We start from the raw sequence: 14,228 nt of genomic DNA, 5'->3' as shown, positions 1-14,228 counted from the left end.
ATTAGTCAGAAATGTCCAGTAAAATGAACATTCTACCATTATCGCTGTAGTACCTACTGAAGATTTTATAGAGTCAATCATGCAATCTTAAATTCAACAATATTACCCACTAGAAGCATATTTCAGTGCAACAGCTAAAATCAGGGCAGGAACTGTTCACTGTTAAACATACAACACAAGTTATGGAGTTCTTCAATACTACACAGTTTTCATCAACGGTGCAATTAAGCAGAGAATTGATGCTCAAGCAAACATCATAATAGGTAGCATAATAAGCATAAACTAAAAAACAGGCTATGCCCAAAATAATCAACATCCATTTTAGATAGAAAAAAGAACATGTTTTGTGGGACTGTATGTTTCGTTATTTAAAACAAATTAGATGGTTTTGCAAACCATCGCCAAGCCTGAAAGGTATGCAAGAAAAACAATCTAAATAAAAATATCAATATGACCAATCTAAATGTGTTTTAAGTGTGTATGTTAGGTGACTGAATAAGAGAATAAAGCCAGATTGGAAGAAAACCCTAGGTACAACAAATTGAATGGCTCTGAAATTAGTCTGCAAAATTATTACTCACTACATATCAGACACAAAATGATTACTCACTACATGACACTACAGACACTTGAGATGTCATAGAGGAAGAAAAGCAAAAGACTGCTGGAAGATGAAGAAATGATTGACTGTAAAGACCCTAATTGACAAAGGCAAATTAGTTTTAGATGAGGCTGAGAAAATAAGAAAAGAAAATCAAATCAAGACTCCCACATAGAACTCGAAGAAAAATTAGCCCCGAGGATTAGCTCAGTTGGTTGAACCATCTGCCCAATGCATCTTGGTCATGAGGAGGCCTTAGGTCACAGATTCAGATCTGGTTAAGTCCCTTGGGGTTACCCACTGTTATTGTGGCTGACAGTTCAGCTGCCCTTCATCTGGATGTTCCAGGGAAGAGGAACCAATCCTAAAAGCTTTTCTTGGAGAACAAAATAAAAATTGTCAGACTGAGGGAATAACTCCATGGATTAAGAAGCTTTCATTAACGTGAACAATAAATAAATACACTGAGGAGATGACTCTTGGTTTCATCTTCTAACATCTCCAATAACTCTTGACAATCACCCAGGACTATTCATGTTTTTAAATTAATTATTCACAGAAGTATTTACAATATGCCTCAATCCCTAAGAATTAGGTATCTAACACAATGTTGCAAAAGTCGGACTCGAGAATAAATCGGCAAGGGTCCAAAAATTGAAAAAGTCGTAAAAGTCTGGAGAAAACCAAAAAAATCGGCAAAAACTCCGCAAAAATTTCTAAAAAGTACAAAAATATCCATTTTTTTCATTTTCAAAAAATCCCTGATTTTTATGATTTAATCTTGATTTCAGGGGTTCGCAAGAACCCCCGTGATTTTTTTGTTCAACTCACAATAAAATTGCGATTTTATCGATTAAATTGTGACTTTTTGAAACTTGAAAAACTCTCGAAATAATCGGCTGATAAAATCAGCAACTTGAAAAACTCGGAATTTATTGATTTTATCGGGAGGTTGGCAACAGCGATCTAACATTCCCTGCCCCGTCTGTAATCCAAAGGGGTGTTTATGAGTCCCAGCATCATTCTGAAATTTTCGAACTTTTCACTTCCAAGTGCTTTGGTGAAGATGTCTGTAATTTTCTCATTTGAGAAAAAATGTCTCAAATGAATAGTCTTGGCCTCTACATGATATCAAATCATGGTACTTTATGTTCATGTGCTTGGTTCAATCATGGAATTTGGGATTCTTAGCAAACTTGATTGCAGAAGTATTGTCAACCATAAGAGTAGAATTCACCAATTCTCTTGAAAATCTTCAAGTATTTTCCTAAGCCACATAATCTCCTTTGTTGCTTCTGCAGCTGCCACATAATCTGCCTCTATTGTGGAATCTGTTGGAACTAAATGTCTGTGTGATCTCCAAGTGACAGATGCTGATCCAGGACTCGTGAGATAATGTGAAGTTGAAAGTTCATTTTCCTTATCCCCATCAAAGTCTGATTGAAGAAACCCACCTTAAAACACTCAAGTTCAAAGCCTTGACTTTCCTTCAAGTATTTTAGAACTCTTTTTGCAGCAAACCAATGTCCTTCACAAGGTTTTTACATGAACCCGGAACAACACCAAATGAAATATCTAGTCTGGTCGTCGTAAGGTAGATAAGACTTCCCACAATTTGTATGTACTTTGGTTGCATGTTCAAATTTATACTTATTTTGATGGGAGCTTCAAATTATGTTCCTTTGGAGTAGAGAGGGAGTTACACTCAACCAAACCAAACTTGTTCAATGATTCTCCAGTGTACTTTTCTTGGTAGATGAATATGTACTTAGGATTTTGAATCACTTCAATGCCCAAGTAGTATTGAAGATAACCCAAATATGTCATCTCAAAGCCTTTCTTCAATTCTTTCTTTATAGATGCAACATAGCTTTCATTGTTCCATATTATCAACAAATCATCTACATACACTACAAGATATACAACAAATTTGCCAACTTTCTTGACAAATAGAGTTACATCGTCAAGATTAAAGTTCTTGAAATCCAATTTTAGAAGATGCTTAGTTAGCTTTTCATACCAAGGTCATAGTGCTTGTTTAAGTCCGCCAATAAGAATTTGATGAGTTTACACACTTTATGTTTTTGTCCCTTTACAACAAAACCTTTTGGTTAATACATGAAGACAATACCTTTCAAGTCTTCACATCCATTTGATGAACTTTCCATCCATTCTATGCAGCCAAGGCAGATAGAGTATGAATGGTAGCCCATTTTGTTGTGGAGCAAAAGTTTCCTCATAATCAATGCCTTCTTTCTATGCAAATCCTTTTGCCACTAGCCTTGTTTTGTGCTTGTCAAGTGACATTTAAATTGTACTTGTTCTTGAAGACCCATTTGCAACCAATTGGATTGCTTCCGAATGGAGGGTCCACCAACTTCCATGTCCCATTCTTGATGATGGCATCATACTCTTTTTGCATGGCTTCTTCAAAGGAAGTTGGTTCAAAGTTTGTATAGAAAATTCCATTCACAATCATATGAAACATCCATATCATCTACATCACATGAATCTAAATTATCTACATCACCACCATCTTGTCTTACAAAACTTTTGTTGATTGTCCTTCCAACTTCATTGAGATGAACACTTTCTAGCGTCTTCATGAGCCACTTTGTCCATTTCTAATATGGTCTGAGTTGCTCCACTGACTGAGATTGTATTGCATTTCCATCAAGGTTCAGCGTTTCAATCCTCTCAATAACATCATCCAATTGAACTTCTTGTTTTGATAAAGTGGCTACAACTTCTTCACAAGGGGGAGATGGTGCTTCAAAAGGAGATTCTAGAGATTGATCCAAGATAGAGATTCCCCCTTCAAGATATGGAATCTCATCATCAAATTCATGGCATGTCTTTACATGAGTGAATCTATCCAAAAGATCAAGTTGTCGCTCAACAGTTTTGTCATTCTTGGTGATTCAAGAAAAACCACATCTCTAGAAAGAATAAACTTCTTATTTACCTCATGATAAAGATGATATGCCTTGTTCTAGACTTAGCCACCAATAATCAAGTCTTCAGCCATAGACTTACTCCTTAGTTGAAGACTTGATTGGAGCGCGCTGAGAGAGAAAAAACTCTCAATTAAAACCCTAGTGATTGTCAATCGATTGGAGAAAGGAGATGCTAGAGCCATAAAATATTCGATACATTAGGATGAAAATTTCACTGAAACCCTAATTCTACAACAATTGCAAAATGGAAGAAGGTACTCACAATAAAATTGCACGAAATCACAATTAAATCACTTCATCAATCCAAAAGGAAATTCCCTCCAATAAAGATACCATCCCAAAAACAATTTACTCAACTTGCAATATCCATAGCCAAATTGCAGAAAGTTTCAAACCATATATGGGATTTCTCCCCCAAAAATCCATGAGAAAATGAGAGAATGTGCACCTTTATTTATAAAGGAGGTGATTAGCTTTCCTCATATTAAAATTAATAATAATTTTTCTAAGTGAAAAATCCCCCTAAATTAGCCTAAGGAAGGGCAAAAGGCCCTCTTTACCAATTAATTAAACTAAAAAATGTAAAATGGGGCTTCTAATGCCACATGTACAAAAATTAGGGGCTCAAGCCCACAAAAGATGACCCTTTCTCAAATGAAGGGTTGTTGGTGAAGTGCCCAATCTCGAAAGGCCCTTCAACGACATAACTTCTTCTATATAAGCCTTCCCATCTGGTGCTAAAGCCTTTTAATCATGCTCCAACATGAGCGCACAATCCCATAGTATCATCCAAGAAAGGGTTTTTCTAATCCAATCCAAACCCCAAAGTGGACTAGTTGCTCCAACAACATCTGCATTCAAACCAAAATTAGCAAGCATTGTCTTCAAACCTCCTTTTAGTCCTCCATACTCTTACAAAGTGGGCTAAATGTCCAACCATTACCATATGTCTTTATAAAGGCATATGATGGTCGGCACTAGCTACTAATAAGCACCATATGGTTTTAGATCAACCTTAGAGGACAGCTTAAGTCTTTTATGAACAACTCGGCTCCATTCATAATCCACAATAGGTCGGCTTCACTATTGTCCAACGCCAATGGTGTGTGTGTGTGTGTGTGTGTGGCAACTTTGGTTATTATTTTGTTGAGCATACTTCCTTTAAGACTGCCACGGAACTATGTCGAGTTGCCGCAGTTATGTTTCAAAGGCCGCACATCAACACTTTATTTCAGTCTTCTCCTCATCAACTATCAAGACATTGACTCATTTCAATTATGTCCAAAATCCAATGTTAGCGTGAGGTCTTTCCAATACAAGCCTGTAAGGTGGCTAAATTTCAGCTCAATTCCAGCTCAACTAGATGTGAAATTAAGCAATGCAAGTTTCCAATGTCATTTCATCAAGGTATTAGAAATAATTTCGGAGCCTTTGATACAAATTTCCTTCTAGTACTTTCTTGAGATATATGTGGTTTGTAGCTTGTAGTGAATGTCATCCCTTCACCACTTGACTTCACAACTCTTGGCTATTGTCCTTCCTTCATTCAATTGTTTTTCTAACTTTGGAGGTTGAGTTACAAGCCCTATATTCACCATCATCTCAAAAGGAATAAACACATTGTGTGCATTGCATTAACATTCTCAACATTAACTATAGAAGTCGATAGCATTTGCAAAGGCTGAACCAACAATATTCCCTTTCAAGTATGTGACTTGGTTTTCCACCATTCCTCTGTTGCGCTAACACAATGGTCTCACCATATTATTGCTAACTTGTCGCTTAGAAAAGTCACACACTTTCTTGTTGAGTTCTCTTTAGCAAAATGTTTTGAACTCATTACAAAAATTGAGGGGTATAGCTCTCAAATGTCTTCTATAGCTATTACTCTCTTCTTGTATACTCAAAACCGAATGCAATCCCATGTGACTGCAAAGTGACAATTTGTCTCCATGCATCACATCAAGCAGAAACTTTTTAATACCCAACCAAAAGGATGGGTAACAAGAATCATCGAAAGTCAAGAATGTGGAGGATAAATGCTTGTCGCCCTTGGCCTTCACTTCGACGGCGCAAAGAACTAGCAGCAAAATGAAACACATGACAAAGAAAAGATGCAACCTACTCATACAACTTGCATTGAGATTCTTGGACAGGAAGTACAAGAACAGGAGCTAAAAAAATACCTCTAAGATCTGATATCATTATCAAGCTGAGGGAACCATGGGTTAAGAAGCTTTCATTAATGTGAGCCATAAATAAATACATTGAGAAGAAGACTTGGTTTCATCTTCCAAGAGCTCTATTGACTCTTGACATTCACCTACTACTATTCATATTCCTAAATTAATTATTTACAGAAAGTATTTACAATATACCTTGATCCCTAGGTATCAAACAAAAATAACTCAAAGAAAAGATTTTCCCAACCTAAGCTAGATAAAAGAAAGCAAGTTAAGGGTGAGAAAAAAATGCGGATATGTTACAAGAACAAACAATATTAGGAAAGGTTCAAAGAAGACATACACTGAAGTGTCACCTATTTCTAATTTAGGAAACTATAATTTTTACAACTATAACATGGGTTAGTATTGCAAGTATATGAGGTGGCAAGTGCAAGGGGGATCCTCTTTAATCCCAAAGCAATAAAAGTATCATCATATGCCTAGAGACTTTTAGGTAGCACCAAATAATCTAGTAGAAGCAAAGGCTTTCCTAAGAGGACTCCTCACGACAAAAGACTTTCACGTAAAATCATTACTTTTCTTAGAAGATTCCATGGTAATAATCAAAGTGATGCTTAGGAAATCATCATCGATGTATAAAAAGCTCGCTACAATCATAGCTCATGATACTAAGTGTCGACCACTACGTGTCAACGACTCATAGCAGTACACCTCCTTTTTTTTCGCAAAAGGGATAATGCCTGATCGATGTGTTCGTGCCATCCAGCTATCATCATCATCTTGATCATCATTTTATAATGTAAACCCATTCTACATGTGTATAATGTAAATAATCTCAGTAGATCCATGTCGTATATGTAACTACTTAGGTAAACTTAATTTTATGGTGATGATCTACATTTCGGCAGGCTTTTTGTCTCACCGATCCATTATCAGATGGTCGACAGAGTTTTCCTTCAACCTTACCCCAAAGTCAGAATGGATTTTGTCACTAGGATCTTAGGGGAGTCCTAGTGTTCTAGATCGAATCTATGTAAAATGTGATTTGGGAATAATCCTAACTATTTGGTTAGGTTATTTTATTACAAATTGCTTGGTCTGTTGGATTATATTTGTGTCGCAGAATTGGGTAGTCTGTGAGAGTCTTTTGCAAGTGGGTTCTTCCCCCTTGATATGTAAAAAATGTGAAAATCATAATGTAAAGTGTCTTGAGGGTTGGAAAAATAATTTATCCCCTCATAGGTTAATTAATTAAATTTTCTAGCCAAAATTAATTAAAATCCTAAGCCAGAAATTTAATTAATTCTAGGTCCTACGTAAATTTAAATTCTCTAAAGGCAAAATTCGTCGGTCCTTAAAAATTAAATTTTAAGAGGTCCAAGGACTAAGGTAAATTAATTATTTTGCTAAATTTTAAGCCTTTGGTCCCTGGGGTTAAGTCAAAATCAAAATTTTGAGGAAATTAATTCGAAAATTTAATTTTTGAATTAATTAAAATGCATATAATTGAAAATTCAAATTTCCTCAATAATTTAAAATTTCGACGAATGAGATTAAAAGAAATTTTAATCCTCATCAACGATCGATATTGCTTTGACGAGGATCACTCGAACTAGCCGTTGGAGGATTTATCTTTAAATAGGAAGTCATTTGTCAGTCAGTTCATCCGATCTCTGGATCATGTACTAAGCGAAAATCTCTCTTGTAATCTTTTTATGAGCAATAAAGAAAGACTTTGGGGTTAAATTTTTGTTGGTGTTACTCTTCGTGGAAATACTGTAAGATGTGTCATTTTCATGCATAGATTTCTTTTTAGCCATTGATGATAGCTTTCTGAAGAGCGATTTGAGTACAAGTATCTTGCTCAGTCACTGGGGTTTGAATGATAATTTAAGTTTTGAATATAATAGCAGGTATCTCTATTTATCTGAATTTTATTATCGTTTTCTCGCTCTATGTTGATGGTTAAATTGAGTTTTGCAGGAAATCCTTGATTATTAGATCATCAGGCGTTCGGGGAAGTTCTCGGTTGAACCAGCCAACTCCCGATCCGTGTTTTCTGAAGAGCCCAACTTGATTTGATCCCGAGCTTATCATAAGATCTTTCTTTTTTTTATGGGTGATGCATGAAGGGTTTTGAGCTCAATACCTCCTTTAAAATTTGAAAAATTTAATTTTTTTTTTGTGCTAAATCGATAGATCTGGCTGTTGAGAGCCTCAAATTATCAGATCTAGGAGCGGAGTTGGACTCACACTCCCTAGATCTGATAGATCTGCCATTCATGTACATAGATCTGTAATTATTTTTAGTTTTCTGACTTGGGTTTTCTGGGTTTTAGTTTCTTTTTTTTTGGGTCATTGTGTATATCGTTGGGGTGTTTTATTGTCGTGCAGCTACAGATCTGAAAAGGAAAACTGTGCAGAGTCCAGATCTAGGCCCTGGAGGGTAAGATCTAGATCTCTGGGGTTCATCAGCATCATTTTTGCAGGGATCATATCCAGATTTTGCAATCCAAGGGTTTAAATTTATTTATTTTCAGATCTGGAAATTTCATGAGGGTTTCATTAAGAAATCTGAAGCAGAAGGATTTAAAATTTTAATTAAGATTTCTGGAAAATAAAAAAATTAAAGAAGTTCTGGGCCACCATTTTGCAGATCGATTTGTTGCCTGGTCTTACGGTTTACTATGCATTTCGAATTTTTTTTTAAGGGCTCACAATCATTTCGCTGCCGCTGCAAATCTGCAAGCCTCGTTTTTTGTTGCCTGGGGTTTTCAACAGAAAATTTCAGATTTGTTTTGCTGCCTTGGGTTTACTCTTACTGGTTTTGTTTTTTTTTGGTTTTTTTTGGGTCTTTGGGAGATTTTGAAATTGTTTTTGCTGCATTGCCATCACATTCCAAGCGTTGCGATACGCTTTCCTTATCTCTTCACACAGTCAACTCTGTATCTCCTCACTACCATCGTGAGCCCTTCCATTCAGATCCGCATACCCTTCAGCTCTGTCCAGCTCTCCCTCCACCTGCGTATCTATCCCTCCGCCGCTTCAGCGCTGCCATACATCACTCTCCAGACCCTGTGCGCTACCCTCAATCCCTCATGCAGCATTCACCCTTCAAACCCTCGTGCAGCTGCTTCATTCCTGCTCTCACAGTCTCTCCCTTTCCTTCCTCTCTGTCGTCCAGATCTCTCCTTCATCTCCACGCTGCCCAGCCTTCTAACCCCGCAGCTCTCCTTTCCACTACTGCCATTGCTCCCTCCGTCCAGCATCTCTTCCTGCCCGTCCACGGCCTCTGCTCCTCACGCAAACCTGCAAGCAGCAAACAAAAACAAAACATACGTCGATTTTTTTTATTTGGGCTTGTATGCGGGTTAGTGTTAGTTTATTTTTATTTTCATTATGAATATATGCGTTGGTTTAGTTTTAGGTTAGTAATTGGTTAGGGTGTATAGTTTTTTAGTTTCATTAAATTTTTCATTAAGACTTTAACAAGTAAAAATAATAAACTTCGATTTAGTTTTTGTTCCAATTTTTTATTTTTTATTTTTATTTGTATTTATGATAACAATTTTACATTAAAAATATAAAAACATTTAAAAAATATAATATTCTTTTGACATTTGATTTAAAATTCTAAAAATTTAAAAAAATCATAACATTTAAAATTCCTAAAAAAAATTTAAAGTTTTAAAAATTAAAAAATCTAAAATTTAAAAAAATTTAAAAAAAATCTTAGGAATTGAACTAAAATGAAATAAATTAAGGGGTTTTCGGTTAAACATCTAAATTTTTAATGTGGCCTATAGCCCATTAAAAATTTCGAATTCGATTTATTAACCTGTTGATTTGTTTTACCTCTTTATATTTTGCCTAAGGAATAATTGAAGCGTTTATCTAAGGTTCCTTAGTATTATTTGGTGATTAAAAGCATTTTTATATTCCTCTATGGTCAAGATGCTATAAATGTTTTTTTTAATTATATTGGTTGTAGGAGAAAGTTAAATGTTCTAGATTTGGGCTATTAGAGAAAATCATTTTTCTAGAATATCTCGCATATTGCATCTTTGGGCATTTATATTGATTATTCATGATTGTCATTATTTGTCACATATTGGAAAATTGTTCTAGATAACTTGTTTTACTTAATCTACGGTTAATTGAGCATAAAGGCACTGGTCTATAATTGTTCCTATCTTGTGGTCATGTCTTGGCATTTAATCTATTCATCTAAATTAATCGAGATTCGTTTACTTTCGTCAAGTTGTCCATCATTAAAATCTCCTAGAGTCTGTTTTTCACAGGCTATCCTCATCCATTTACCTAGGGACTACCCCCCTTGACTTGCCTAGGAGAGAGTCTAAACGGAGTGAGTAAGGATCAAGAGTGACAGCCCTTACTCTGAGCATTGTCGCAGTGCCTAGACACTTTGTGCGACAACACTAAGGAAGCAAATTCAATAGATAAGATAAAATAATTGTATTAATGTCCAACAAATGACCACAAAAGTAGGTCAATGGAACTAAAGGATACATCCAGTACGAGTACAATGTGGGAGTGCAAACGCAACTCCTAGAAAAATCCAAAGCTAAATATAGGATAAAATGAAGGAAGGATACAACAATAGGACAACCTCATAAACATATATATAACCAGATCAAAGGCCCAGATGATGTAGAAGATTAAGTGAATAAGTTGAGGGTTGGAGATCAATGGTGTCAAGGGGGGTGACAGTGGTGTTGGCTCGCTATCAAAGTCCTTTGGATCCAACAAGGTGTCTAGCTGCGCAGTCCTAGGGGGGTTGTAGGAGCGAGGGATACTCCCGGCATTTGATGCCGAAGAAAAGACGCTCTGAATAAGGCTCTAGTTGTTGCACTAGGGCTAGGGAGGAGTCTATCGAGGGGGACACCTTGCTCAAGAACTATTTGGAACTAATCCCTTTGATGCTCTAGGTGTGAGTGAATTGATGTGTTGTTTAGCACCTTCGCAACGGTTTCGAGGATATCAATTGGCCTCCCAAAGGGATGGGGGCTGAGGGGACACCCAAGTTCTCAATGTTCTACTATCTGAAATACTTTGGAATCTTGAGAAATCTAGGGTATCATGTGTTAAATTTGATTTCTCTTTTATTATGACATTATCTTATGATGTTTCACTTCTTTTAATTGGTTATGTTCTTGTTATTAAGATTAATGCCAATCTATGAAGATCACAAAAAGAGGAGACACAAGATATAGGTGGTCATACAGGGCAAAACCCCTAGGTAGGGGAAAACCTAGTCAAGAACTCTTCCTTCAATAGATTCATATGACAGTGAGACAACCAAGACCTTAACCTAAACTTTTCTCCCTCCATCAAGTCAACCTTTCAATTGAAGTAGTCGTCTTTCAGTGATAAGAGATCCCTCTTAAAACATAGAACAATTTCATCTTCTGCAATGGAAAGAAACTTCGGTTTGCAATCTTTTTGTACTTCTTTCTTTGTTGCCTATAACCCATACAAATTACTGCACTTCTTACTTCACTTCCTATAACCCATACGAATTCCTTCTTTAATCATAAAGACTTTGATCCCTGCAATTCTGGAAACTTCAATTCTGTAATTGTAGTCACCTTCGGCCCTGCGATCATGGGAGAACTTTGGTCTTGTAAGCATTCATCTCCTTCATTAGTTGTAGACGTCAAACATCCTTCCTCACGCACTGCTCTTTGTATCTTTGTATATAACACTTCAGTCCTCTGTAATGGTGTCATGCTTTGGTCTTGAAATGGCTTATTAACTCAGTGTCTCGGTCCCTGTAATCACTTAGTGTCTTAGTCTGTAATTACCTTGTACTCCAGTCCTAAATATAATCATATCTTTGTTGTCCTGTATACACGTATTCGAACTTCTTGCTCTAAAAAGATATCTGCACTTCTTTCATCTCTGCACTGTAATCATATGCAAACTTTAGTCAAATTACAACTCTGAAATATATATAAACTTCTCCATGTTCCTATTTTGTGTCGAGTTCATATATGTATATATAGTTGTTCCTATCTAGAATATGGAGTCAGCATAAGTAGTTTAATGAGCCGACTTGCAAAGAATTATTTGGAGGTCGACTTGCAAGGAGACAATGGCTGACTTAATGGAGGAGAGGTAGGACTTTAATTTGACACTTAAATTTTTTTCTATCATGTTCCCAAGAAGGGTATCTTACATCAAATTTTGACTTTGAATCAACATAAAAATCCTAGAAGCCTACAATGGAGGTTTGACCTATGACCATTGACCCAAGCATGAAATCCATGCTTTAATAAGTCAATTTAATAATAAAAATTTCTTTTTACAAAATTATATCATGACTCAAGTTCAATTATGAAGAGCGACACTAGTTACATTCTTCAACGCTCACTCTTAACTAGGGAGGTATTCATAATTACATATATATGGAAGATCTCGAAATGAACTACAAAGAGTTCTAGCACACTCAATGTTACAGACTAGATACCTAACCAGGGTAATCCATCCAGGTGGGACTAAGATAGACTCAAGCTTTCAACGACTCTAGGTACCATCAGGCTTACTTGCTAACCATCTACACAAGAATCTAGGTGTGTATCCAAGGTCAGAGCTCCATGACCAACGCCACCCTCCTTCTTCGGGATCTAGACATCAACACATAGGCCAGCCAGATGTCCTCCGAAGCATCCACCATTAGATGCTTCAACTCTCCCTATACTAGATATATCCATTTGTCCAAGCATGCTTCCAGAGTGTTCAACCCTTTTATGGAGAGATTTACATGTACAAACAAAACCCCAATCAATAATAAACTTTCAAATATAAGTAAACACAAACCTTCGAGGTCCTTTGATGCCAAGCTTTCCATATACAATTTGTTGAATGTTTTTCTTCTTCTTTCATTTCTTCAACAACAACTTCACGAACATTTATCAATAGTACTTTTATTCATTTGACTTCATTCTTACTTCAAGGAATTCACTAGCATAATATGCCCTCCCTCTTAACTGGGAGATATACTTTTTCTTCTATGCAGGCTCCCTCTCAACTTAGAGAGATCAACAGCTTCATAACATCGGAGCAACTTCATCCTTTCAAGTCTTTATTTATGGCGTCAAGGTTATCTTGATATATAGCTTCCTTCATCATGCTTATGCGAACATCTTCATCATCTTGAAGATCATATACCTGCAAAACTTTAATAGCAAGTATAACCAAAAGAAAATATGATATTAACTATATCAAATTTAAACTTTAGACAATAGATACCTGAACCTAGATGGCAAAGGTTACATCTTTTTATTTGCTAGGGTTTCGTCATGAACATTAGACTTTAAAGCCTTAGATAATATACTCTCATGATAGACTTTGTTTTGTTATAAACCCTTGATACATTGATAGTCAGGTTATCCTCCTAGCATATGTATATCTAGGGTTTCATCATTGAGACTTATATCAAAACCCTAGAAACAAATATTGCTACATCAAAGTTATATACACAACAATCTCAGCCAAGTTAGGGTTTCAATTGAGCGAAAGCATACATTCCTAGGCTTTCATTCCTAGGATCTCCTTTTATAAGAGTTTTGCTTATAAACCCTAAGAATTTAGGGTTTCAACTTGCAAACCCTAACTTATCAAAACTTTAACCATTTTTGGTTTATAACAAGGATAACAATAGCAAATCCTAGAAGACTAGGACTTTGCCATAACACTACCAAAACTCTAAACATTATAATAATAGACTTTTCTTTATTGGTTCTAAGAAGACTAGGGTTACAACATTATGGTTATCATATATTTAAGCAAGGATTTCATTATACAAAGTTACAAACCCTAAGTAGATTAGGGTTTCATCAACATACCCTTAGGTTAGGGTTTTATAGTAAACCCTAAAGGTTAGGATTTCATAAACAAAGTGGATAATATTATGAGGGTAGATTTAATCAAGAGATTAATCACCCTAACAAGAATCCTTATGATTCGAAAACCTAGACATGAGAGAGTTAGTAATACCAAGCAAAAATGAAAAAGATTAGTTGCAAATTTGTGGTTTTTGAACATACCTGAAGTTGCTCCTTTTTACAAACCTTGTAGAGTTATTATTATTGAGGGGGATTCCTTCTAAATTATGATAGTGTCTTCATGATTCATTTCCTTATGAGTCATCTTGTGCCCAAGGATCCCACTTGATTTATCAAGTTACCACTCCTGCAATATTAATTTACAAGCACAACCAAAATATACAAGTATAATAGCGTAGAGACCATCTAGGGGTTTCATTACTTTGAATGAGTTTCATTATTCAAATCTATTTTCATGAATAATGTTCATACCCTAGATAACCTAAGTTAGAAACAAGAGTATTGGGGTAAGTGTTTCTATATATATTCAGTCATCATCTCAAAGAGAAACTTGTAGACCTTATAAACTTTTCATAATGAACATATAGGACATACCTTAGACTTTTTCGATTGAAGG

General features: G+C 35.8%; 1 protein-coding gene across 4 annotated transcripts in view; it reads right to left on the bottom strand.

The window, feature by feature from the left end:
• Positions 1 to 14,228, bottom strand: part of LOC149267588 (cytochrome c oxidase assembly protein CtaG / Cox11 family) — a 166,223-nt gene that overhangs the window by 77,361 nt on the left and 74,634 nt on the right. The window lies entirely within an intron of this gene.

Source organism: Pinus tabuliformis, chromosome 6 (genome assembly GCF_031772625.1).
Source record: "Pinus tabuliformis cultivar Carrire ecotype Pingquan chromosome 6, CPIR1, whole genome shotgun sequence".
Lineage (NCBI taxonomy): Eukaryota > Viridiplantae > Streptophyta > Pinopsida > Pinales > Pinaceae > Pinus > Pinus tabuliformis.
Note: the sequence above shows the minus strand (reverse complement) of the source record. Positions and strands in the feature narration are given on the sequence as shown.